General features: G+C 47.3%; 2 protein-coding genes across 8 annotated transcripts in view; one reads left to right on the top strand and one right to left on the bottom strand.

Moving 5' to 3' along the window:
• The window catches only part of ppfia2 (PTPRF interacting protein alpha 2), a 639,866-nt gene that overhangs the window by 507,797 nt on the left and 106,826 nt on the right, over positions 1 to 25,243 (bottom strand). The window lies entirely within an intron of this gene.
• The window catches only part of LOC139280622 (endogenous retrovirus group PABLB member 1 Env polyprotein-like), a 45,009-nt gene that overhangs the window by 8,685 nt on the left and 11,081 nt on the right, over positions 1 to 25,243 (top strand). The window contains exon 2 of one of the 2 annotated variants that reach the window (XR_011596727.1): positions 3,288 to 3,336. The exons of the other annotated variant lie outside the window; for it this stretch is intronic. The gene's annotated coding sequence lies outside the window, so the exon portion shown is untranslated. Of the gene's footprint in view, positions 1 to 3,287; positions 3,337 to 25,243 lie in introns of those variants that run through there. 2 annotated transcript variants of the gene reach the window in all.

Consider the following 25,243-nt stretch of genomic DNA (forward strand, 5'->3'; position numbering starts at 1 on the left):
TGTAATTTGGTCGGAAGTGGAGCGTAAACAGGATTTTGCTATATTTCCGATGAAGTTACCACTATGGAACAATAGAAAGTCCGAAGAAATTCAGGTCTAATATAGAATTTAATTTGGAGAAGTGTGAGGTAATGCACTTGGGGAGGGCTAATAAAGAAAGAGTATACACATTAAACGGTAGGCCACTTAGAAGTGCAGATGAACAATGAGACCTTGGAGTGCTTGTCCACAGATCCCTGAAAGTAGCAGGCCAGGTGGATAAGGTGGTTAAGGCGGCATATGGAATGCTTGACTTTATTGGCCGAGGCATAGAATACAAGAGCAGGGAGGTTATGCTTAAATTATATAATACACTGGTTAGGCCACAGCTGGAATACTGGGTGCAGTTTTGGTATTATAGGAAGGACGTGATTGCATTGGAGAGGGTACAGAGGAGATTTACGAGGATGCTGCCTGGAATGGAGAACCTTAGCTATGAGGACAGATTGGATAGGCTGGGTTAGTTCTCCTTGGAACAGAGGAGGCTGAGAGGAGACCTCATTGAGGTGTATAAAATTTTGAGGGGCCTGGATATAGTGGATAGCAAGGGCCTATTTCCCTGGGTGGACGGGTCAATAAAGGGGAAGCATAGGTTTAAGGTGGTTGCGGGAAGGTTTAGAGGGGATTTAAGGGGAAGCTTCTTCACGCAGAGGGTTGTGGGGGTCTGGAACTCACTGCCTGGAAAGGTGGTAGAGGCAGAAACCCTTACCACATTAAAAAGGTGCGTGGATGGGCACTTGAAGTATTACGGACCTAGAGCCGGTAAGTGGGATTAAACTGAATAACCTCTTGTTGGCTGGTGCAGATACGATGGTAAGTACTTCAATGAATCTAATATGGCCAAAGTGATTTCCTGGACTAGTTTTGATCGCCTGGATGGGTCGGAGAGGAATTTTCCCAGATTTTTTTTCCCCAATTGGCCTGGGTTTTTATCTCTTTTTTTGCCTCTCTCAGGAGATTGTATGGCTCCGGATGGAGTGTAGAATGTTGCGATACATGGAGTATCGCAGTTGTGGGGGGAGGACTGGTTAGGCCGGATGCTCTTTACCTTTCCGCCATTGTTCATAGGTTTATATGTAACCTTCAGGGCTGCTGACCGAGGGCCTTGTGGCTCGTTGTCGGCCGATGCGGACATGATGAGCCAAAATGGCCTCCTTCTGCGCTGTAAATTTCTATGTTTCTAATATCTAAATCCTCATTGTTTTTATTTAAAGTCAAGCCTGGCATATAAGCTAAGTCACAGGATGGAACAGGTCATGAAATCCTAAAGGGAAAACATAAACCTAATGCATAATCAAAAGATTATTTCTTTCATTATGGTATCTTATGAATAAAATAACAAATAGCCTATCAGTTACTATACTTGACGAGTTCAGGTGATTTCAGATCTTGCAATAAACAGATATGTAGATCTGCAACAAGTTTATAAAATACTAAAATAATTTGGAAATATTATCACCATTGCACCACAGTAATGCTGCATTATTTAATACTATCAGAAGTCCTTGCTATTCAATAAAACTATCAAAAATGTTTTCCATTTAAAAAATGCACCGACTTTAACTGACAGATGTATATTCTTTCAGTAACAACAATATTTTAGATGGAGGTTTAAAATTGTATTGCAGTAGTCATTCATATGGAGATACTTATGGCCAGAATGTCCTTCATGTCAATTACAGCTTTGTAATTGACATGAATTTCAGTTTTGAAATATACTGGACATTTGTCTTGTGATTTGTGATATATCAACAGGAAATAGACCATTCAGTAGGTTTGGACTTCTTCACACAGGTAAGGATTCCTGCAAAGGTCCAGCTGGGTCAAAGAAACGTTGAAACATAGAAAATAGGTGCAGGAGTAGGCCATTCAGCCCTTCGAGCCTGCACCACCATTCAATAAGATCATGGCTGATCATTCACCTCAATACCCCTTTCCTGCTTTCTCTCCATACCTCTTGATCCCTTTAGCCATAAGGGCCATATCTAACTCCCTCTTGAATACATCCAATGAACTGGGATCAACAACTCTCTGCGGTAGGGAATTCCACAGGTTAACAACTCTCTGAGTGAAGAAGTTTCTCCTCATCTTGTCCTAAATGGCTTACCCCTTATCCTTAGACTGTATCCCCTGGTTCTGTACTTCCCCAACATTGGGAACATTCTTCCTGTATCTAACCTGTCCAGTCCCGTCAGAATTTTAAATGTTTCTATGATATCCCCTCTCATCCTTCTAAACTTCAGTGAATAAAGGCCCAGTCGATCGAATCTCTCCTCGTATGTCAGTCCAGCCATCCCGGGAAACAGTCTGGTGAACCTTCACTGCATTCCCTCAATAGCAAGAACGTCCTTCCTCAGATTAGGAAACCAAAACTGAACACAATATTCCAGGTGAGGCCTCACCAAGGCCCTGTACAACTGCAGTAAGACTTCCCTGCTCCTATACTCTAAACCCCTAGTTATGAAGGCCAACATGCCATTTTCCTTCTTCACCGCCTGCTGTACCTGCATGCCAACTTTCAATGACTGATGTACCATGACACCCAGGTCTTATTGCACCTCACCTTTTCCTAATCTGCCGCCATTCAGATAATATTCTGCCTTCGTGTTTTTGCCCCCAAAGTGGATAACCTCACATTTATCCACATTGTACTGCATCTGCCATGCATTTGCCCACTCACCTAACCTGTCCAAGTCACCCTGCAGCCTCTTAGCGTCCTCCTCACAACTCACACCGCCACCCAGTTTAGTGTTATCTGCAAACTTGGTGATAATACACTCAATTCCTTCATCCAAATCATTAATGTATATTATAAATAGTCCCAGCACTGAGCCCTGCGGCACCCCACTCGTTGCTGCCTGCCATTCTGAAAAGGATCGGTTTATCCCGACTCTCTGCTTCCTGTCTGCCAACCAGTTCTCTATCCACGTCAGTACATTACCCCCAATACCATGTGCTTTAATTTTGCACACCAATCTCTTGTGTGGGACCTTGTCAAACGCCTTTTGAAAGTCCAAATACACCACATTCACTGGTTCTCCCTTGTCCACTCTACGAGTTACATCCTCAAAAAATTCCAGAAGATTTGTCGAGCATGATTTCCCTTTCATAAATCCATGTTGACTTGGACCGATCCTGTCACTGCTTTCCAAATGCGCTTTTATTTCATCTTTAATAATTGATTCCAACATTTTCCCCACTACTGATGTCAGGCTAACCGGTCTATAATTACCCGTTTTCTCTGGAAGGGTGCTTGAAGAAGGTATGGCTGAGGTGCTGCTACTACTGTCAAACAGTTGATGAAGACGTTCTTCAGAATCTGCCTTCGGATGCTCCTTGCAGTGGCAAGTGGCCTGATTTGAATTACAGGTAAGCTGCACATTCAGAGAATGGAACCTCTTCCCATTTACAGATGTTAATAACTGCTCGGTTAGTGCCTTCAATGCCACATGCATGCCACTGTGGCACCCTGCACCCTGGGGAATGCAGCTATCTTGTAGAAGTCCCTGGCTCTGTACCTCTGCTGCTTGAGGGCGATGCCCACATGGAGGAATTTGGCTGCTCTCTGAAAGATGCCATCTGTCATCTGCATGGTACATGCACTGACAACTCCCGGTTAATTTTGCACAGATTCCCTCTGGCAGCCTGGAAGGTTGCGGAGCTGTAATAGTTGAGGGCTGCTGTCACTTTAACTGCCAAGGACAGAGCAAATTTGCAAATCTTCACAATGAAGTTGGCAGAGATGTCCAATGGTATTCTTGGGAGAGATGCAGCCATCGGATGCACAATTCCTCAGAGGTCTTCATAGGACCAGGTTACACACACATTAACGAGGGTAGTACTTGGTGGGCTTCTGTTCTCTGCCATGATGCCTGATTCTTCTGGCGATTAAACTTTTGCTCCACCATGATGACATAAAATTGTATGCTCGGGGGAAGCCATCCCTTGTCTGAAGTCAACCGGTGGGTGGGGAAAATCAGGGTCCCAAAAAATTCTGGGAAGAGATGACAGCACTATGGTAAAATGAAGTGCAAGTGTCAGTGATCATAAAATATGAAGGGGTAAAAAAAAAAGTTCCTTGGAAACCTGTAAACCCAAGATAATCTATTTACTTGAACAGTGAAGCTATGTGCTCTTGAGAGGATTTGATATACAGTTTAAAAGAAAAAGAGAAAAATTGTATTTAGTGCAATAATGGCGTAAATGGGTGTAAATGTACCCAAATGCACCAAAATGCTAATTTCTTCAATCTTTTCAGTGCAGTAACACAGCAACAACAGCATAGGTGTTGAAGACGATAAGGAAATTCAGGGTCAATAAAATGTTCTCTCACTTTTTAAATTTGTCATTGAAACTTTTTTCTTTATTAAGGATATACCATATTCTTTTACAAAAGCATAATACTGCAGATGCTGGATTCTGGAATAAAAACAGAAAATGTCAGTGTGTCAGGCAGCATCTGTGGAGAGAAAGCAGAGTTAACGTTTTGGGTCGATGACCCTTCGTCAAAACTGGAGAGTGTGGCGGGCGACGTTGATGGTGGGTCCCGACCCCGCTACTTTTGAAGAGGTCAAGGAATCAGCTGGAGCAATGGCCACTGAACACTCTCCTCAGGTTGATAGTCGTGGCCTCCGAACAGCGTAGTTCCCGTGGCCATAAAGTTAAAGCTAAAAGGTAAGTTAAAAAAGCCTGTTAATGATCTGTTCGCAAGGCAATAATGAGCTTAATTGGGTTGCTCGCCACTGCCTGTTGGGTCTGCTCAGTGCTGACAGACCTGTCATAGGGAAAGGCGCATGGCGTCCCGATCCACTGTCAAAAAAAAACATTCCCACCCGACCCGCCACCGATCCCGCCCGCTGACCCCCTGGAAAATTCCCCCCTATGATTCTATTATGACCCATGCAACTTGATGCTGTTATGGCTTTGGCAGCAACAGGAAGAGCTATCCCAATTTTTGACAGTTTCTGTAAGTCAGGCTGCTGCAGATGGAATGCATGCATTGAAGACAGGTCTTGCCTGACATGCTCCGGAAGGAGGTATGGTTTGTACACACAGTCCCCAATTTTAATTTGGTGACGTACTAGGAGTGGGGAATCTGATAGCGTGTGGGAAACCCGGAAGTAAGTTCAGCACATCTGTCAGTGGCTTTTTAACTCAGCCACCTTATTAGGATTTTACTTCCAGCCTTCCCATCCAACCAACGGCAGCAGATTTGATGTGGACCCGCAAAACGCGATCTCAACTCTAGTATTTAAAAGGACAATCCAAACATGCAAGCTGAAGGAGTTTGGAGTTGGGAAGAAGAGACAAGCAAGTGTGAAAATGGAGTTCAAGGGCTGGATGTGCTGCTGGGGGCTCTGAGGTGTAGGAGGGAAAATACTGTTCCCTTGCAACAGAAAGAAGAAGCCTACAGCTGAGACCAAAAGATGTGGTTGAAGGTTGTGGAGGAGGTCAGCAGCAGGGGCATTGTTCCACACTCCTAGATACAGTGCAGAAAGCAGTTTAATGACCTAAGCTGTTCAGGAAAGGTAAGTACAGTGGCACATTCAACTACATCCTGCTGTGCGCATCACCCCACACCTTCACTCTGGCTTCTCAAGCCTACTCCAACACATCACTAACTCGCTCTCCTTTATAAGTGCACCCATCCTTATCTATTTATGCACTTCCTCACATCCCCATCTATCCATCCACCACTGGCACTCACCCTCATACTTATGCAATGTCATGCTTCTCCTTCATAGTCACCCCCACCAAATGCACTCCATCTATCAGATGAACATATGCCATTATACTCACTCATAGATCTGTTCTTTCCCTCCTTGCAGGAGAAGACAGAACACCAGGGAGAGGAAGAGAACTGGAGGGGGCCACAGATCACGCAGCTCACATCCGCAAAGGAGGCGGCCTTGGAAATAAGTGGAGTTATGGCGTCCCAGACTGTCAGAGATGGGAGACAGCGAGCTCTCAGCTACCTGGTGACACAATTAAAAAGCCCCATACATGTCATACAACACTCAGTCATGTTGACTTGGTTTCAACACCGAGTGCAATATGATCATCTTCATAATGATAACTTGCAACATTTTTACTTTGCCACGACTAATTCATGCCTTTTATCTCCCACAAGGCCTTCACGTATGCAGCAGGAGTTGGTGGACATGGCGGGCAACGAGTCCTTCTGCGGGTCCACCATCACACAACTCATTCAAACTGTGCACCAGTTCAGATACTCACACTTTGGTAAGCAGATAGTTGGGTTTTCATCTTGTGACTCATACTTCACGAGTGAGGAAGAGCAGATGATGGAGACAGGGACAGCAGTGGAGAATCCACGTCTGAAGGCGCAGCCCTCTCCAAGCCCTGCTAAGTTGGACACAGATGCTGTACCCTGGGGGCCGTCGATGAAGAGGAGAATTATTGAGCAGCAGCAGACAATGTGCGATGCAGTGACAGGCCTTCAAAGTACATTCACCATGACTGCAGAAAGATAGATTGGAGGAGTCCACCTCAAGCATGAGTGGGGTGATCTCACAAGCCACTGAGATGATGTCTTCTTCCATGGATAGGGTGGCCAGTATCATGGACCATAAAATTCTCCATGCAAGTGAGTCCATGCACACCTTCAACACCACTCCACAGACTCTGGATGTCAACATGTCTGCCACCTTAAATATGTTGACAGATACCTAAATCTTGGCCTTAGAGCCAATGCGTACAAAGTAACCTCTCAGTAAAAGTACCGTGAGCAAACCCTTTCCCATTTGCAGGTAAGAAAGCAGCTGTGAGTGAGTATTGGCATATTTCTCCTGAGATTGATTCAGCCCCCGCAATTGCCGCTGTGCGCTCGCTTTGCTTACACTGGTGAGTTTCAGGAAGCCCGGGAAACCCGTGAAGCCGACAGTCAAAAATCCATGTCAATATCGCTCTAACTGAGTGATTAACGTATGTTAATTGGCAACCTGCCTCTCTCGCTCTCGCTCGGGCCTAATGCGCTGGAGTGAAATGCAGAAGTCGGCGGGTTGGAGCCGGCTTCCCGGCATGCTATCAGTCTTAACTCCCTACCCACTCCCAAGCCCAAGCATTCCTGCATATTAAAATTCAACCCACAGTTTCTATGGGCTCAATTTTGATAATGTTGTGGAAGATGCAGATAACAAGCAGGAGGAGGACAAGGATGAGGAAGCCATGCAAGTGCCTGCAGCCAGAGCAAGACGGCGGAGGAGGGCAGGCCATTGTGCCCCTTTAACGATTGCTCGAGCCTTGCGCCAGCAGCTCAACCATGAATGCTTTACTGATGTTTGAGGGCTGCTGCTACTGAAACATGGCAGATATAACGTTGTCACATAGGATGAACACATCATGGGTGCTGCCAGAGTATCTTGCATCGACTGACATGATATGATGCATATCATCACACGAGCTGCACATTAATGGGGTGGAAGCCTTTTCTGTTCCTGTACATCTTGGAATCCTTCAAAAGGTGCTCGCAAGACGATGTGGGTATAATCAATGCAGCCCTGTACCTTTGGGAAGCCAGTAATCCTGGAGAAGCCCACGGCCCGGTCATGGATTGCTTGGGTGGTCATGGGGAACTTTATGAAGTAATTCCTACGCGCGTACAGTTCAGCCGTGACATGTGCTGCATGTTGAGAGATGGCGCACACATCCCCAGTTGTTGTTTGAAATGATACGGAGGCAGAGAATGAAAGTGCAGCTGTAACCTTCACTTCAACTGACAAAGCAGTCCTCCTGATGCTTCTAGGTTGCAGGTCTGCTTTGATCAACTCACAGATCTCATTTACAACTTCTTTGCGGAAACACAGCCTTCTGACACAGTCTGCATCACTCAGGTGGAAGTACGAACACCTGTCTCAATATACCCAAGGTGGGTAAGGCCTCCTTGCCCAGCACCCTACGGGTTCTGATGTTCCTGATGCGATGAAGTCGAATCAATTGTCTCCTACGTAGCACCATGATGCAGAAAGCTCACTCGCACAAGGTATGGAATTGTCAGTTTTGCCCCCATACTTAAATTTAACCTTTTGAAAGAAGCTCAGAATGGCAGGAAAGCAGGCAGCACAGGTTCGCAGTTGTATCTCTCCAGGTCTGTATGGATGGACCACACCCAAAGGACATGTGACTTCTCTCTCCCTACCCCCTTTATTTATTGGAGTCTTGTGACTTCTCACTCCCTCCCTATCCCCGGGCTCCAAACCTTCCGATCGGCACCTCTCTCTCTCTTCTCCTCCCACCCTCCACTCTCCCCACGGCTTGTTTTGTAGCCAAGCTCATGTCCGGGCGCGAGGCCGATTCTACCGGCTAAGCCTACGACCCTTCAGCTCTGCTTCAAGACATTCGGTGGTGGCGTGTGAGTGAGTTTAAAAAATGAGAGAACTTTTGAAGTCCAACAAATTTACACTTCTACGTTAACAGGTAAAAATAAGTTGAATTTTATTATTGATTTTGACAGTGTTCTTGACTCCCTCCAAAATCTTCGATTTAAAAACAATGGCATCTTTCAGCGCAGATTTGTGAATGTGCACTGGTTTTCTTAATTCACCAGAAGGTTTTTCGGGAGTGACAAGATACGCCGACCTAAGAGGAAAAAAATGTTGGCCAAACTGCGAACAATTGAAAAAACTGGAGCAGACATGAGGGAACTGTGATGTTTTTAAAAAAAAACTGGCCTGAAAAATCATAACTAAGTTACGCCGGCGCAGATCGCAGGGGGAAATTTTGAAAAAAAAAAATATGCCAAAAAAAAACGCCGCATGCCAAAAAAACGGCGCAAATGAACAGGAAAAATTGAGCTCTATGTTAGTAGTGGGTATTGAGCAATTTTATAGTAAACCCAATGCTTTTTTTTGTAGGTAAGTGTAAGGAAAATTTGGTTCTACTGTTATAGCAGTCTACATAAGAACAAGAATGAAAGAAGGCCATTCAAATATAACAAGTGTTCTTTCCACACTATCTATAATTGACCAATCATAAATTCTGCAAAATGTATTTAATCTTCTAAGCGATCTGAAGAAGCATAGGCAAAGATTTTAACGTTTAAAAACCATCTCTGACTCACTTGGATAATCTAGCAAAACTGCAAAATATAATTCAATTTATATTCTTCAATGCTGATCAGTTGCATTCATAGATGACATTTCCATCATCGAAGAAAATGTATAACCATTGTGCTTCTTATCATTTTTGATCATCTGAATCTGTACTTAGCTTGCTAATCTTCATTGTGATATTCCTTGCCTTCAGCCTATTATTTCCACCTGTCCAATAACTGATAGTCAAAAAAAACTGTTAACAGCAGAAAACCCATGAGGAAAAAACAGAGAATGTAAGCAGAAGCTACTAATTACTCCATTATGATTGACATTTCTTCAACTTGTTCCATTATAATTGACATTGAGTTTTTTTCTCTTGCTAGATCTGTCAGATCCTCCACTCTCTGGAATCTATATTATCTCTGACCCTGCTAGTATCTCTCCCAATATTCCTGAAATGTGTGTCTCTAAACTTACCCCTATCCTATGTCATCTCTTAATCTAGTTCACTCTATTCTATAGTTATCAAATTTCTTCAAATTGCACGCCTTGTGATGATCCGGCCCATTTGCAGTGCAATAGTTGAATCACGACATCTTGATTTCCCTCATCACCTAATCATTACTTTCTGATTTAACCTCTTTTTTTATTCTTTTAAACTTTGACAGTGCTTAAACTATTAACCATGATCTTTCATCTTGGCTTCTTAATAAAAATACATCAGTACCTGTCATGTTTGTAACCTTCACATAACTGTAACCTTTATGTAACAACACTGTACACTGTATACACCTGAGAAATGTACACCTTGACCACAGAGGGTGAACTTGTGGGAGACATTCCTCACCTGGTCATCCAGGTATATAAAGGGAGGTCCCATGCAGGGTCAACACTTCTTGGTCCTGGGAATAAAGGTTCAGGTCACGTAGTGACCTGATGTGCAGTACATGCCTCATGTGATTCTATAGTAAGGTGAAAGGACACTACATTTGGCGAAGAGAAACGGGAATCCACGACCCACGAGGATGGCCACCGGTAGCACAGACGAATGGTACTGTGTTGGTGAGGACTTGGACGATTTTGTTGAGAGGCTCCAGCAGAGCTTTGTCACGAAGGACTGGCTGGGAGAGGAAGCGGCTGACTAGCGGAGGGCGCATCTACTGACCAGCTGTGGATCCAAGACGTATGCGCTGAGAAAGACCTGCTCGCACCCGAGAAGCCGGCAGACAAGTCCTTTGAAGAGCTCAGCACACTGATCGGTGAGCACCTCAAACCGGCGAGCAGTATACACATGGCCCAGCACCGGTTCTATACACACTGGCGTCGGGAGGGACAAAGCATATTGGATTTCATTGCGGACCTTCGGCATTTGGCCAGCCTCTAAGTTCACAGATGCCTGCAGGGGGGAGATGTTAAGGGATTTCTTCATTGAGGGCATTGATCATGCAGGGATTTTCAGGAAGCTTATTGAGACCAAGGACTTGACTTTGGAAAGGGCAGCTTTGATAGCTCAGACCTTTGTGTCAGGTGAAGAGGAGACCAAGATAATTTACGCGCGCAGCCCTGGTTCCAACGTGGCGATGGACCAGGGAGTTAACATTGTAAATGCGGCTCAGAACCCTGCAGGCAGGCAAGGGCAATTTGACACCGCCCAGGCAGCAACAGAGACAATGGCAGAGAGATCGGCAATTCACGCCATCACAAGGGACAATGCGTCCTAGGATGAGACCATTGACATTCACCAACAGAATGCTCAGAAGTAATCAAAAAGACAATCAGAGAGGAATGCCTGATAACAGTTCCTTTGTTCACAACAATCTCAGCTCATGCTTGAGGTGCGGTAGCAGACATGCTGCGAAAACCTGTAGGTTTCAACAATTTATCTGTAGAAACTAACTTCAGTGGACATTTGGCCAGAATGTGCAGAAAGCCCATAGCGAGGCTAGTTTACGAGGCAGAGGAACCAGACGAGGGGTCTGCAAGGCAGGTTGATGCTTGGGGAAAAGCTATGGATGCTGAAGTCCAGCGGGTTCATGGGGCAGACATCCACAGCTCATATACCACAACGCCACCTATGATGATGATAAGTCCTATTAAATGGTATCCCGGTATGCATGGAGCTGGACACAGGAACCAGCCAGTCACTTATGAGTGCCCAACAATTTGAAAAACTATGGCCACTCAAAGCTAACAGGCCCAAACTGGAACGCATTGACACGCAGTTACGGACGTATACCAGCGAGATCATCCCAGTGCTAGGCAGTGCAAACTTGGTGGTCACACACAATGGATCGGAGAACCGGTTGCCACTCTGGATTGTCCCGGAGAATGGTCCCGCACTCTTGGGGAGGAGCTGGTTAGCCAAGATGAACTGGAAATGGGGGGATGTGCACGCCATTTCATCTGTGGAGCCAAGTTCATGCTCACAGGTCCTACAGAAATTCGAGTCCTTTTTTCAACCAGGTGTCGGGACTTTTAAGGGCACCAAAGTAGTGATACGCATCACCCCGGACACCAGACCAGTGCACCACAAAGCCAGAGCCGTGCCATATGTGATGCGTGACAGAATTGAGAGTGAGTTGGACAGGCTGCTAAGAGAGGGCATAATTTCGCCTGTTGAATTCAGTGACTGGGCAAGCCCCATCGTTCCTGTCCTTAAAGTGGATGGCTCGGTCAGGATTTGTGGCGACTACAAGGCCACCATCAACCGAGTGTCACTACAGGACCAAAACCCGCTTCCGAGAGCGGAGGATCTTTTTGCCACGCTGGCAGGTGGCAAGCTGTTCACCAAGTTGGACCTCACTTCAGCCTACATGACTCAGGAACTGGCTGAAGAATCCAAGCTTCTGACCACCATCACTACGCACAAGGGGCTATTTGTTTACAACAGGTGTCCATTTGGCATTCGTTCAGCGGCCGCTATCTTCCAGAGGAACATGGAAAGCTTGCTTAAATCCATTCCTGAAACAATCGTATTCCAAGATGACATCCTAATCACGGGTCGAGACACCGAGGAACACCTCCACAACCTGGAGGAGGTGCTACGCCAACTGGACCGGGTAGGCAAGCAACTAAAGTCCAAGTGTGTGTTTTTGGCCCCAGAGGTCGAGTTTTTGGGCAGGAGGGTTGCCGCAGACGAATCCGGACGACCGAATCCAAAACTGAGGCGATCCGTCGTGCTCCCAAGCCCGGCAACACATCGGAGTTGCGGTCATTCCTGGGACTCTTGAACTACTTCGAGAACTTTCTGCCAAACTTAAGCACATTGTTGGAGCTGCTACACCTGCTCCTGCGTAATGGTTGTGAATGGTTTTGGGGGGACTGTCAAGAACGGGCTTTCAATCGGTGGCGGAACCTGCTTTGTTCTAACAAGCTGTTGACCTTGTACAACCCCTGTAAGAAACTGGTTTTAACATGTGATGCATCATCCTATGGGGTTGGGTGCGTGTTGCAGCAGAGTAATGATGAGGGCCAACTCCAACCTGTAGCTTATGCCTCCAGGTCGCTCTCCGAGGCAGAACGGGGATATGGGATGGTTGAAAAGGAAGCACTCGCATGTGTCTACGGGGTGAAAAAGATGCACCTTTTCGGCAGAAGGTTCGAGTTAGAAAAGGACCACAAGCCATTAACATCTCTGTTGTCCAACAGCAAGGCTGTCAATGCCAATGCATCAGCTCGCATACAGTGGTGGGCCCTCACGCTGGCTGTGTATGACTACACCATACGGCACCGGCCAGGCACCGAAAATTGCGCTGACGCACTCAGCAGGCTCCCACTGGCGACCACTGAGGGGGCGTCGGAGCAAAGCGCGGAGATGGTCATGGCCATTGAGGCTTTCGACACTGCAGGCTCCCCCATCACAGCCCACCAGATCTCCTCCTATCCCTGATAAAGAAATGTGTCCTGACTGGGGATTGGGCCCCCGCACACCAAGCGTGCCCCGAGGTCAGACCGTTTCACAGACGGATGGACGAGCTCTCCATCCAAGCAGACTGCCTGCTATGGGGCAGCCGGGTAGTCATGCCCCAGAAAGGAAGGGGAGCATTCATCAGGGAACTCCACAGCTAGCACCTAGGCATCGTGCTAATGAAGCCATTACCCGGTCACATGTATGGTGGCCGGGAATTGACTCAGACCTGGAACACTGGGTTCGCAGGTGCACGACGTGTGCTCAGCTGGGAAATGCCCCGAGGGAGGCCCCACTCAGCCCTTTGACCTGGCCCACCAGGCCATGGTCACGTATTCATGTTGACTATGCGGGCCCGTTCATGGGGAAAATGTTCCTGATTGTTGTCGATGGATACTCGAAATGGATCGAGTGCATCATATTGAATTTGTGCACGACATCCACCACTGTGGAGAGTCTGCGTACGGTCTTTGCGACCCACGGCTTGCCGGACATCCTGGCTAGCGACAGTGGCCCGTGTTTCACGAGCTATGAATTCCAGGAGTTTATGTCGGGTAATGGTATCAAACACGTCAGGACAGCACCGTTTAAGCCGGCTTCCAATAGCCAGGTGAAATGTGCGGTTCAAATCATAAAACAGGGCATGCTCCGGATTCAAGGACTCTCCCTTCAGTACCGCCTATCGCGCCTCCTGCTGACCTATCGGTCCCGCCCGCATTCGCTCACGGGAGTCCCGCCCGCGGAACTACTCATGAAACGCACGCTTAAAACACGGCTGTCCCTCATTCATCCAGCCCTGTCAGACATTGTTGAGGGCAAGCGCCAGTCCCAAATAGAGTGCCATGATCGCAACTCAGTGGGGAGATGCATAGAAATCGATGACCATGTATTCGTTCTCAATCATGCTTTGGGACCCAAGTGGCTTGAGGGTACTGTAATTGGCAAAGAGGGGAATAGGGTCATAGTGGTCAGACTTAACAATGGGCAGATATGCCGCAAACATCTGGACCAAGTAAAGAAAAGGTTCAGCATGGACACTGAGGAAGATCATGAGATGTTACCCACACCACTGCCAGTGAACGAGCAACAAGGACGTTCACCAGCATGTACAGTCCCTGCGGCCAGCCCGGACAGGCCGGAATCACCTCAGGCGACAGAGACGCATGCCAAGGCTCAACAACCAGAGCCCCAACTGCGGCGCTCCACGAGAGAGCGTCGACCGCCTGAAAGACTCAATCTTTGACCCAAAGACGTTGGGGGGAGGTGATGTCATGTTTGTAACCTTCACATAACGAACCTTTATGTAACAACACTGTACACTGTATACACCTGAGAAATGCACACCCTGAACACGGGGTGAACTTGTGGGAGACACTCCTCACCTGGTCATCCAGGTATATAAAGGGAGGTCCCACGCAGGGTCAGCATTTCTTGGTCCTGGGAATAAAGGTTCAGGTCACGTAGTGATCTTGTCTGCAGTACATGCCTCATGTAATTCTATAGTAAGGTGTAAGGACACTACAGTACCTTCTCCATTGACTGGGCAGTGAGCCCTCCAATAGTGTGCTGTTTAACGGTGCAGGTTGCTATTTTTCTAGATGGGGCCTAGCAAGGGAGCGAGTCCTGCGAATTGGCGAGGGAGTGAGTTGGGGCCTTGCGAAGGAGCGAGTTGGGGCCGAGCAAGGGAACGAGTCCTGTGAGGGAGTGTGTCGGGGCCTAGCAAGGGAGCGAGTCGGGGCCTAGCGAGGGAGCGAGATCTGTGAGTCGGTGAGGGAGCGAGTCCTGAAGGGAGGGTAGGGAGCAAGTCGACGAGGGAATCAGCAGAGTCTCGGGCCACAGGTCCTGCTGGAGGGAATGATTCGGGGCCCGGGAGGGGATGGGGTGGAGCTTGACAGGATCATGGCTTGTCGCCTGTCGGTCAAAAAAGTGCAGTATGGGCCTGCGGTGGGGCTGGACAGATGCCTGTTTGTCAAAAAAAAGTGCAGTCCAAATAGTTACTTTGTGAAAAAAAAGCCTTCCATATTAGGACTGGCAGCTGCATGAGTTCCTCTGGGTTCCACACAAAGGGCCCAAGTTTCGGGACACGCCTAAAACGGCACAGCCCGGACCTGGACGCCCGTTTTTCGCGCCAGAAAGCGCGCCTAAAAAGAACTTCCCTATTCTCCGGCTCCCTGCAGGTCTTCTGCAGCCGGGCGCAGCGCAGCACGAGCTGTTGGGGGCGGAGCCAGGTCCCTGCGCTGAAAACAGTGCCGGGACCTCTGCACATGCGCGCTACAGTGGGCGCGCATGTGCAGTAGCTCCAGGCGCCCAAAACTGTGTGGGAGGGGCCTGAAGCACGCAGCCCCTAGCCCTGGCCGAATGGCCTCACTGGGGCTGCGTGAATAAGGCTCCTCTCACGCCCAGCTCCTGCTTCCTCCTGACCCGACTCGACTCCCGCTCCAACCTCTCCCCCTCCCACCGGCAACCCGACCTCCACGACTCTCTCTTCCCCCCCCCCCGGACCTCTGCAACTCTCTCTCTCTCTCCCCTCCCCCCACACCCCCCTGGACCTCCGTGACTTTCTCCCCCCCCCCCCCCCCCCCAGACCTCTGCGACTCTCTCTCACCACCCCCCCCCCGAGACCCGACGCCACCTACCTGTAAATCTAGCCCGAGGTCTTGGGGCCCGGCCGTTCAGCCTCCTTCTCTCCCTCCCCCCCCCCCCCCCCCCCCTCTCCTTCCCTCCCTCCCTTCCTCCCTACATCCTCTCTTCCCCCCCCTTTCTCCCCCCCAACCCCCTTCTTCCCCCCCCCCCTTTCTCCCCCTCCCCTCGCTGTCAGAAACACAGACACCGACAGACAGAGAGTGAGAGACACACACACAGCCAGACGGATAGAGACACTGACAGACACACTGGGGGGACCGTCCCAGCACGCTGTTGGAGGACTCCCGGTGCTGCAGTCGGTAAGTAGAAAATGTTTTATTTATTGATTTTTTTAAAATTATTTTTTATTTTTTTTTGATTGATTTATTGGTTGATTTATTGATGTATTTATCATTTATTATTGATGATGGCTCTTTATTTGTAAAACTGAAGTGTTTAATGTTTGTAAACTTTCCTTTTAAACCCCCCGCCCCCCATTCCCTACACCTAATTTGTAACCTATGCTTGATTTTCTAAAGTGTAGACAAGGTTTTTTCGAACGTACAAAAATCTTCACTTACTCCATTCGAAGTTAGTTTGGAGTAAGTTTTCACTGCCGAAACTTTGAAAACAGGCGTAAGTGGCCGGACACGCCCCCTTTTGGAAAAAAAAATTCTGTTCCAAAGTGAAACTGTTCTAACTGACTAGAACTGGAGCAAACTAAATGTCGAGAATTTGAATTTCTAAGATACTCCGTTCTACACCAGTTGCTCCAAAAAATCAGGAGCAACTGAGGCCGAAACTTGAGCCCAAATAGTCTCGGTTTCTGCTGTCCTGGGCTAAGCTTTTCTCCCCAACTGTCAAACCCTGCAACAGCACCCCCACTCCAGGGACTTGACTTGACTTGCTGGTGGCATCCTTTTCCTGATGTCAGCACAAGGCCTCTGGGCTGCCTGATCTTCATCCTCCCCGCCAGTCAGGTGCCACTTTCCACCAGAAACAGCTGAGCAGCTGACTAACAGCATTCAAATTAAGTCTGGCAGTTAAAATTCACTGGACCTCCAAATCAAACTCCAACACAGTATTACAGTCTGCTCAGCCTCAGTAAATTTGCATAAGCCATTTTACAATGACTAGTTTAATAGCACCATCTACTGGTAAAAGAAATTATTGATGTTTTAGAAGCAATGTTGCCTAATGCAAATTACTGAGCAACCACAGATGTGGCAAGCGTAACACCATTTTGCCCACATGCACTATTATATTCAAAAACACTTTACTTGCACAGATACAACACCAGTAAATATACTTCAAAATAGTGTATATATTTAAACAAACGTTTACCATTATTTAGTAACCAAGAAAATAAAGCACAATGATCAAAACATATTTGCACACTCTGCTCTTCATCTTACCAATAAATGCACAAAAAAGTTACAGTACAAATGTATACGCTATGCAAATGAATATTGAGATCACATGGCCAACAACGGTGTCTATTACTAATTATTTATTACTAATCAGGAGTGCAGTGTGCCACATCTCAATTCCCAATTCGCTACATGTGGCTAGTGGCTAACAGATTGAACAACTCTCAAGTAGCCAATAATAAGTTTTCCCTTCAATATTCCTGATGCAGAGCTTCCTGCCTGAGTACACGTATTGAGAATTTGGGTGCACTTCGATTAAAAACCCCAGGGAGATAAGTTAAAATGAAACGGATACAAAAGCTAAATGCTGCACTTCTCAGGGTAAATAATGAAGGTACTTATGATGGAGATTTGGAAGTCAGATAACCTAGGAGGAAGAGGTTAAAGTGAAGAAAGTTATTTTTGTAGATATTGACTGACATCCCATAGCACAGCATGAAGTATAAATGTAGATGTGACACCTGGTGTGCCCTTTCTCCTCTTTTCAAGTTTCTGAATTCAATCTCTCTCTGCATTAGAAATAAAATAATGTACACTGGTCATAGGTGTACTCTGATACTCTGTAAAGAATATATTGGATGGTCTGAAAAAGAAAAAAAAACAGTATTTATTTATCCTCTAAGAGCTAGAAATTTTAATGGCCTAAATATTCTTCGGGGGTTCTGCCAGTCTACTGCCATAACTCTACTGAACCCCCAAGAAAATTTTGGAGATCTATCCGCCCCTTGCAAATGATAGTTGGGGCCAAGCCAGGGGAGGGGACTCCCTAAGGCAGGAGTCCCTCTCCTAGGCCACAGTCGGGATCTGGTGTAGTAGAGACATATAGTAGGCTGAATAAGTGGAGTAATGCTGGCTTCCACAAGGGTGTGCGTGGGCCTCACCAGTGAGGACCGGGCCAGGGAGGTGGCATGGATGTCAAAAGTTTTTTTTTAATTTCACAGAACATACCCCTTCCCCAGAGGATCAATATGACCAAGGCTAAAGTCAGGGGAGCCCCGGATAATCCACCCCACCACCCCCCCGCCCCGCCTCCCCCCCCATAAGCAGGTGGACAATGGAGTTTCCAGCAGAAATGGGCAGGTCGATGCTGCTGATGCATCCAAAGTGTTGCAGGTGCTTGCCTGACCCATGCAAACCTGTGCAAACCAGACATTTTCTCTATTTTGGTTATTGGTTTGGAATCTTGCTTTGCTGATTCTGATAATACTGACATCTCAGTTACCTTAATGTACTTTATATCTGTCTCCAGCTATAATTGGCAGGGGCTTGATACTGTCAATGCATGTATTAACAAACTGCTGCATATAAGATTTGGAATCAATGTACCTTCAATAACCTTTGGAGGGAAGTACTCCACAAGGTAATTGTAGTGAATGGAGAAAGAGTCAGACTGAACACAGCTCAAAGTAAAGTGTGACCTTGGTCTTTTATTGCAGGTCTCCAGAGAGCCTCCAATGTGTGAAGCCTCTTTATATACCTGTACTCCCAAGGGATTATGGGATCCCTTGGGACTCCAGGGGATGAGCCCTCTGGTGGCTGTACAGAGTAAATGCAAGTTTACATATATAACACTCACCCCCCCAAAGTCAATAGTATAACTATTTACAATGTGAGTCGATCTGGGGCCCTTCTTGCCCTGGTTGATCGTCTCGGTGTGAAAGCTGGTGTTGTTGAATCATTTGTTGGGCCCTCACTGGGCTGCTGTGCAGTTGGCCTTGCTGGGCTGCCTGGTGTGTTGAGCCCTGCAGGGCTACTGTGGATGATGGGTTCTGCTTTGTGGTCAACCGTGGTGCCGGCTGCCACTGGTGTGTATGTTGGGGGATCAAAAAAGGTAGGGTCCAAGGTGGGTTGCTCAGGATAGTCCATGAATCTGAGTTTGATTTGGTCCAAGTGTTTCCAGTGAATGAGTCCATTTGAAAGTTTGACCCGAAACACCCTGCTCCCTGCTTTGGCCACGACAGTGCCGGGAAGCCACTTGGGACCTTGTCCATAATTTAAAACAAATACAGAATCATTGATTTCAATCTCGCGTGACACATTTGCGCTATCATGGTATGCACTTTGTTGAAGCAGCCTGCTCTCTACCTGTTCATGTAGATCAGGGTGAACTAATGAGAGCCTTGTCTTAAGTGCTCTTTTCATGAGCAGTTCAGCAGGTGGGATCCCAGTGAGTGAAAGGGGTCTCGTGCAGTAGCTAAGCAGGACTCTGGATAGGCGAGTCTACAGTGAGCCTTCAGTTACCCTCTTCAAGCCTTGCTTGATGGTTGGCACTGCTCTCTCTGCCTGACCATTGGTCGCTGGTTTAAACGGGGCAGATGTGACATGTTTGATCCCATTGCGGGTCATGAATTCTTTGAACTCAGCACTGGTGAAACATGGCTCGTTGTCGCTCACCAGGCCATCAGGTAAGCCGTGTGTGGCAACCATGGCCCGCGGGCTTTCAGTGGTGGCAGCGGACGTATTAGCCGACATTATCTCACATTCAATCCACTTGGAGTACGCGTCTACAACCACAAGGAACATTTTACCCAAGAACGGGCCTGCATAGTCGACGTGTACCCTAGACCACGGTTTTGAGGGCCACGACCATAAACTTAGCGGTGCCTCCCTGGGTACATCGCTTAACTGCGAGCATGTATTGCATCTGTGAACGCAGGACTCTAAGTCCGCATCGATACCGGGCCACCACACGTGGGATCTGGCTATCGCTTTCATCATTACGATGCCTGGGTGGGTACTGTGGAGGTCATTGATGAAGGTCTCTATGCCCTTCTTGGGGACCACTACTCGATTGCCCCATGGAAGGCAATCGAGTAGGGGAAAATGCTTGAAACTATCATTAAGGAAGAAATAGCAGGACATCTAGATAGGAATAGTGCAATCAAGCAGACGCAGCATGGATTCATGAAGGGGAAATCATGTTAACTAATTTACTGGAATTCTTTGAGGATATAACGAGCATGATGGATAGAGGTGTACCGATGGATGTGGTGTATTTAGAATTCCAAAAGGCATTCGATAAGGTGCCACACAAAAGGTTACTGCAGAAGATAGAGGAACGCGGAGTCAGAGGAAATGTATTAGCATGGATAGAGAATTGGCTGGCGAACAGAAAGCAGAGAGTCGGGATAAAAGGGTCCTTTTCGGGTTGGAAATCGGTGGCTAGTGGTGTGCCACAGGGATCGGTGCTGGGACCACAACTGTTTACAATATACATAGATGACCTGGAAGAGGGGACAGAGTGTCGTGTAACAAAATTTGCAGATGACACAAAGATTAGTGGGAAAGCGGGTTGTGTAGAGGACACAGAGAGGCTGCAAAGAGATTTGGATAGGTTAAGTGAATGGGCTAAGGTTTGGCAGATGGAATACAATGTCGGAAAGTGTGAGGTCATCCACCTTGGGAAAAAAAACAGTAAAAGGGACTATTATTTGAATGGGAAGAAATTACAACATGCTGAGGTGCAGAGCGACTTGGGGGTCCTTGTGCATGAAACCCAAAAAGTTAGTTTGCAGGTGCAGCAGGTAATCAGGAAAGCGAATGGAATGTTGGCCTTCATTGCGAGAGGGATGGAGTACAAAAGCAGGGAGGTCCTGCTGCAACTGTATAGGGTATTGGTAAGGCCGCACCTGGAGTACTGCGTGCAGTTTTGGTCACCTTACTTAAGGAAGGATATACTGGCTTTGGAGGGGGTACAGAGACGATTCACTAGGCTGATTCCGGAGATGAGGGGGTTACCTTATGATGATAGATTGAGTAGACTGGGTCTTTACTCGTTGCAGTTCAGAAGGATAAGGGGTGATCTTATCGAAACATTTAAAATAATGAAAGGGATAGACAAGATAGAGGCGGAGAGGTTGTTTCCATTGGTCGGGGAGACTAGAACTAGGGGGCACAGCCTCAAAATACGGGGGAGCCAATTTAAAACCGAGTTAAGAAGGAATTTCTTCTCCCAGAGGGTTGTGAATCTGTGGAATTCACTGCCCAAGGAAGCAGTTGAGGCTAGCTCATTGAATGTATTCAAGTCACAGATAGATAGATTTTTAACCAATAAGGGAATTAAGGGTTATGGGGAGCAGGCGGGTAAGTGGAGCTGAGTCCACGGCCAGATCAGCCATGATCTTATTGAATGACTGAGCAGGCGCGAGGGGCTAGATGGCCTACTCCTGTTCCTAATTCTTATGTTCTTATGTTCTTAAGGCAGTTTGCCTGTATAGACATTTCATCTTTGCGCCACTGGAACAGCTTTATCTCTTCCTGCATTTCCACTGGGACACTGGACCAGCTCTCGTGAAGCACACAGCTTTTGACTAGAGATAATAAGGGGTCCTGGCTTGTCCAGGTTTTGATCTACCGGGCAGTGACGGGTGATTGCTCACTCTCAAATGCTTCCATAACCATGGCAAGATCCGCGGGCTGCGCCATTTCCACCCCCATGGTGGGCAATGGCAGCCTGCTGAGAGCATCGGTGCAGTTTTCTGTGCCTGGCCTGTGGCGGATGGCATAGTTGTATGCGGACAATGTGAGAGCCCATCTCTGGATGCGGGCCGATGCATTGGTATTTATCCCTTTACTCTCGGAAAACAGGGATATAAGTGGCTTATGGTCAGTTTCCAATTCGAATTTTAGCCCAAAAAGGTATTGATGCATTTTCTTTACCCCACAGACACACGCTAACGCTTATTTTTCAATCATGCTGTAGGCTCTCAGCCTTGGACAGACTTCTGGATGCATAAGCAACTGGGTGCAGTTTCCTGAAATCATTGGCTTGTTGCAATACACACCTGACGCCATATGACGACGCATCACATGCTAGTACTACACGTTTACATGGATCATACAACACAAGCAATTTGTTTGAGCATAACAATTTTCTCGCTTTTACAAAGGCATTTTCTTGGCTTTTGCCCCAAACCCATTTACCCCCTTTTCGTAGTAACATAGTGGTTCCAGCAGTGTGCTGAGACCTGGTAAGAAGTTACCAAAGTAGTTCAAGAGTCCCAGAAACAACCGCAGCTCCGTTACGTTCTGTGGCCTCGGTGCGTTCTCGATTGCCGTCGTCTTTGCGTTGGTGGGCCTGAGGCCGTCCGCCGCAATCCTCCTTCCCAGAAACTCCACTTCAGGCGCCAGGAAGATGCACTTTGAGCATTTTAACCTGAGCCCCACGCGGTTGAGTCGACTAAGAACCTCCTCCAGGTTCTGCAGATGCTTGGCTGTGTTCCGACCTGTGACCAAGATGTCGTCCTGAAAGACTACATTGTGCGGGACTAACTTCACTTAACTTTCCATGTTTCTCTGGAATATCGCCGCCGCTGATCGGATTCCAAACAGGCACCTGATATAAACAAAAAGATCTTTGTGTGTGTTGATGCAGGTGAGAGCCTTCATGCGTCATGTAAGCTGAAGTCAGATCCAGCTTCGTGAACGTCTTTCCTCCTGCCAGCATTGCAAAGAGGTCGTCTGCTTTTGATAGTGGGTATTGGTCCTGGTCCTGCAGGGAGAAACGATTGACAGTTACTTTGTAATCGCCACAGATTCTGGCAGTGCTGTCTCCCTTGAGGACTAGAACAATAGGAGTGGCCCAGTCGCTGAACTCGATAGGTGAAATGATGCCCTCTCATTGCAGCCGGTCTAGCTCGATCTCTACCCTTTCATGTACGGTACTGCTCTCGCCTTGTGATGGATGGGTCACACCCCCGGAGTTAAGTGGATCTGCAATTTTGCTCCTTGGAATTTCCCGAAGCCTGGTTCGAACAGCGAAGGAAATTTGTTTAAGACCTGGACACAAGAAGTGTCGTCAGTGGGCGATAGCGCTCGGACGTTGTCCCGGTTCCAGCGTATCTTTCCCAGCCTGCTCCTGCCGAGCAGCGTGGAACCATCGCCCGATACCACCCAGAGTGGTAGTTTGTGCACCGCTCCATCGTAGGAGACCTTTATGGTAACACTGCCGATTACAGGAATCAGTTCTTAGTCTCATACGAACTGGAGTTAAGACTGGCCTTGAGGCCTTGTTGCACCACAATCTTTTGAAAGTCTTTTTGCCCATGATGGACTGGCTCGCGCCCGTGTCCAGCTCCATTGACATTGGGAGTCCATTTAATTCAACATTCAGCATTATCAGGGGATAATTCGTGGTGAATGTGTGCACCCCATGTACCTCTGCCTCCTCTATCTGAGACTCTGGTTCGTAGTGATCCTCCATGGATCTATCCTCCTCTGCAATGTGGTGGTTTGCAGGTTTAACAGGCTTAGCAGCTTGCCTGCACACTCGTTGGAGGTGTCCCATGATTCCATCATGTTGTTCACAGTACTTGTAGCAGCATTTGTGTGCTGAGAGATTTGCTTACTATTGTCACTGGTGGCAATGAATGCCTGGGCTATCGCTATGGCCTTACTCAAGGTTGGGGTCTCTACAGTCAAAAGCTTGCGAAGTATGGTTTCGTGGCCAATACCAAGTACGAAAAAGTCTCTGAGCATGTGCTCCAAATGTCCTTCAAATTCGCAATGTCCTGCAAGGCGCCTCAGCTCGGCGACATAACTCGCCACTTCCTGGCCTTTAGACCTTTTGTAGGTGTAGAACCGGTACCTCGCCATCAGAACGCTTTCCTTTGGGTTCAAATGCTCTCGGACCAGTGTGCACAATCATCATACAATTTCTCCGTGGGTTTCGCTGGAGTGAGCAGATTCTTCATGAGGCCATACGTCGGTGCCCCACAGATCGTGAGGGGGATCGCTCTATGTTTGGCAGCGCTCTAACATAAGAACATAAGAATTAGGAACAGGAGTCGGCCATCTAGCCCCTCGAGCCTGCTCCGCCATTCAATAAGATCATGGCTGATCTGGCAGTGGACTCGGCTCCACTTACCCGCCCGCTCCCCATGACCCTTAATTCCCTTATTGGTTAAAAATCTATCTATTTGTGATTTGAATACATTCAATGAACTAGCCTCAACTGCTTCCTTGGGCAGAGAATTCCACAGATTCACAACCCTCTGGGAGAAAAAATTCCTTCTCAACTCGGTTTTAAATTGGCTCCTCTGTATTTTGAGGCTGTGCCCCCTAGTTCTAGTCTCCCCAACCAGTGGAAACAACCTCTCTGCCTCTATCTTGTCTATCCCTTTCATTATTTTAAATGTTTCTATAAGATCACCCCTTATCCTTCTGAACTGCAACGAGTAAAGACCCAGTCTACTCAATCTATCATCATAAGGTAACCCCCTCATCTCCGGAATCAGCCTAGTGAATCGTCTCTGTACCCCCTCCAAGGCTAGTATATCCTTCCTTAAGTAAGGTGACCAAAACTGCACGCAGTACTCCAGGTGCGGCCTCACCAATACCCTGTACAGTTGCAGCAGGACCTCCCTGCTTTTGTACTCCATCCCTCTCGCAATGAAGGCTAACATTCCATTCGCCTTCCTGATTACCTGCTGCACCTGCAAACTAACTTTTTGGGATTCATGCACAAGGACCCCCAAGTCGCTCTGCACCGCAGCATGTTGTAATTTCTCCTCATTCAAATAATATTCCCTTTTACTGTTTTTTTTTCCCAAGGTGGATAACCTCACACTTTCCGACATTGTATTCCATCTGCCAAACCTTAGCCCATTCGCTTAACCGATCTAAATCTCTTTGCAGGCTCTCTGTGTCCTTTACACAACCCGCTTTCCCACTAATCTTTGTCTCATCTGCAAATTTTGTTACACTACACTCCGTCCCCTCTTCCAGGTCATCTATGTATATTGTAAACAGTTGTGGTCCCAGCACCGATCCCTGTGGCACACCACTAGCCACCGATTTCCAACCCGAAAAGGACCCTTTTATCCCGACTCTCTGCTTTCTGTTAGCCAGCCAATTCTCGATCCATGCAAATACATTTCCTCTGACTCCACGTACCTTTATCTTCTGCAGTAACCTTTTGTGTGGCACCTTATCGAATGCCTTTTGGAAATCTAAATACACCACATCCATCGGTACACCTCTATCCACCATGCTCGTTATATCCTCAAAGAATTCCAATAAATTAGTTAACATGATTTCCCCTTCATGAATCCATGTTGTGTCTGCTTGATTGCGCTATTCCTATCTAGATGTCCTGCTATTTCTTCCTTAATGATAGCTTCAAGCATTTTCCCCACTACAGATGTTAAACTAACCGGCCTATAGTTACCTGCCTTTTGTCTGCCCCCTTTTTT

This window comes from Pristiophorus japonicus, chromosome 15, assembly GCF_044704955.1.
Source record: "Pristiophorus japonicus isolate sPriJap1 chromosome 15, sPriJap1.hap1, whole genome shotgun sequence".
Taxonomy (NCBI): domain Eukaryota; kingdom Metazoa; phylum Chordata; class Chondrichthyes; family Pristiophoridae; genus Pristiophorus; species Pristiophorus japonicus.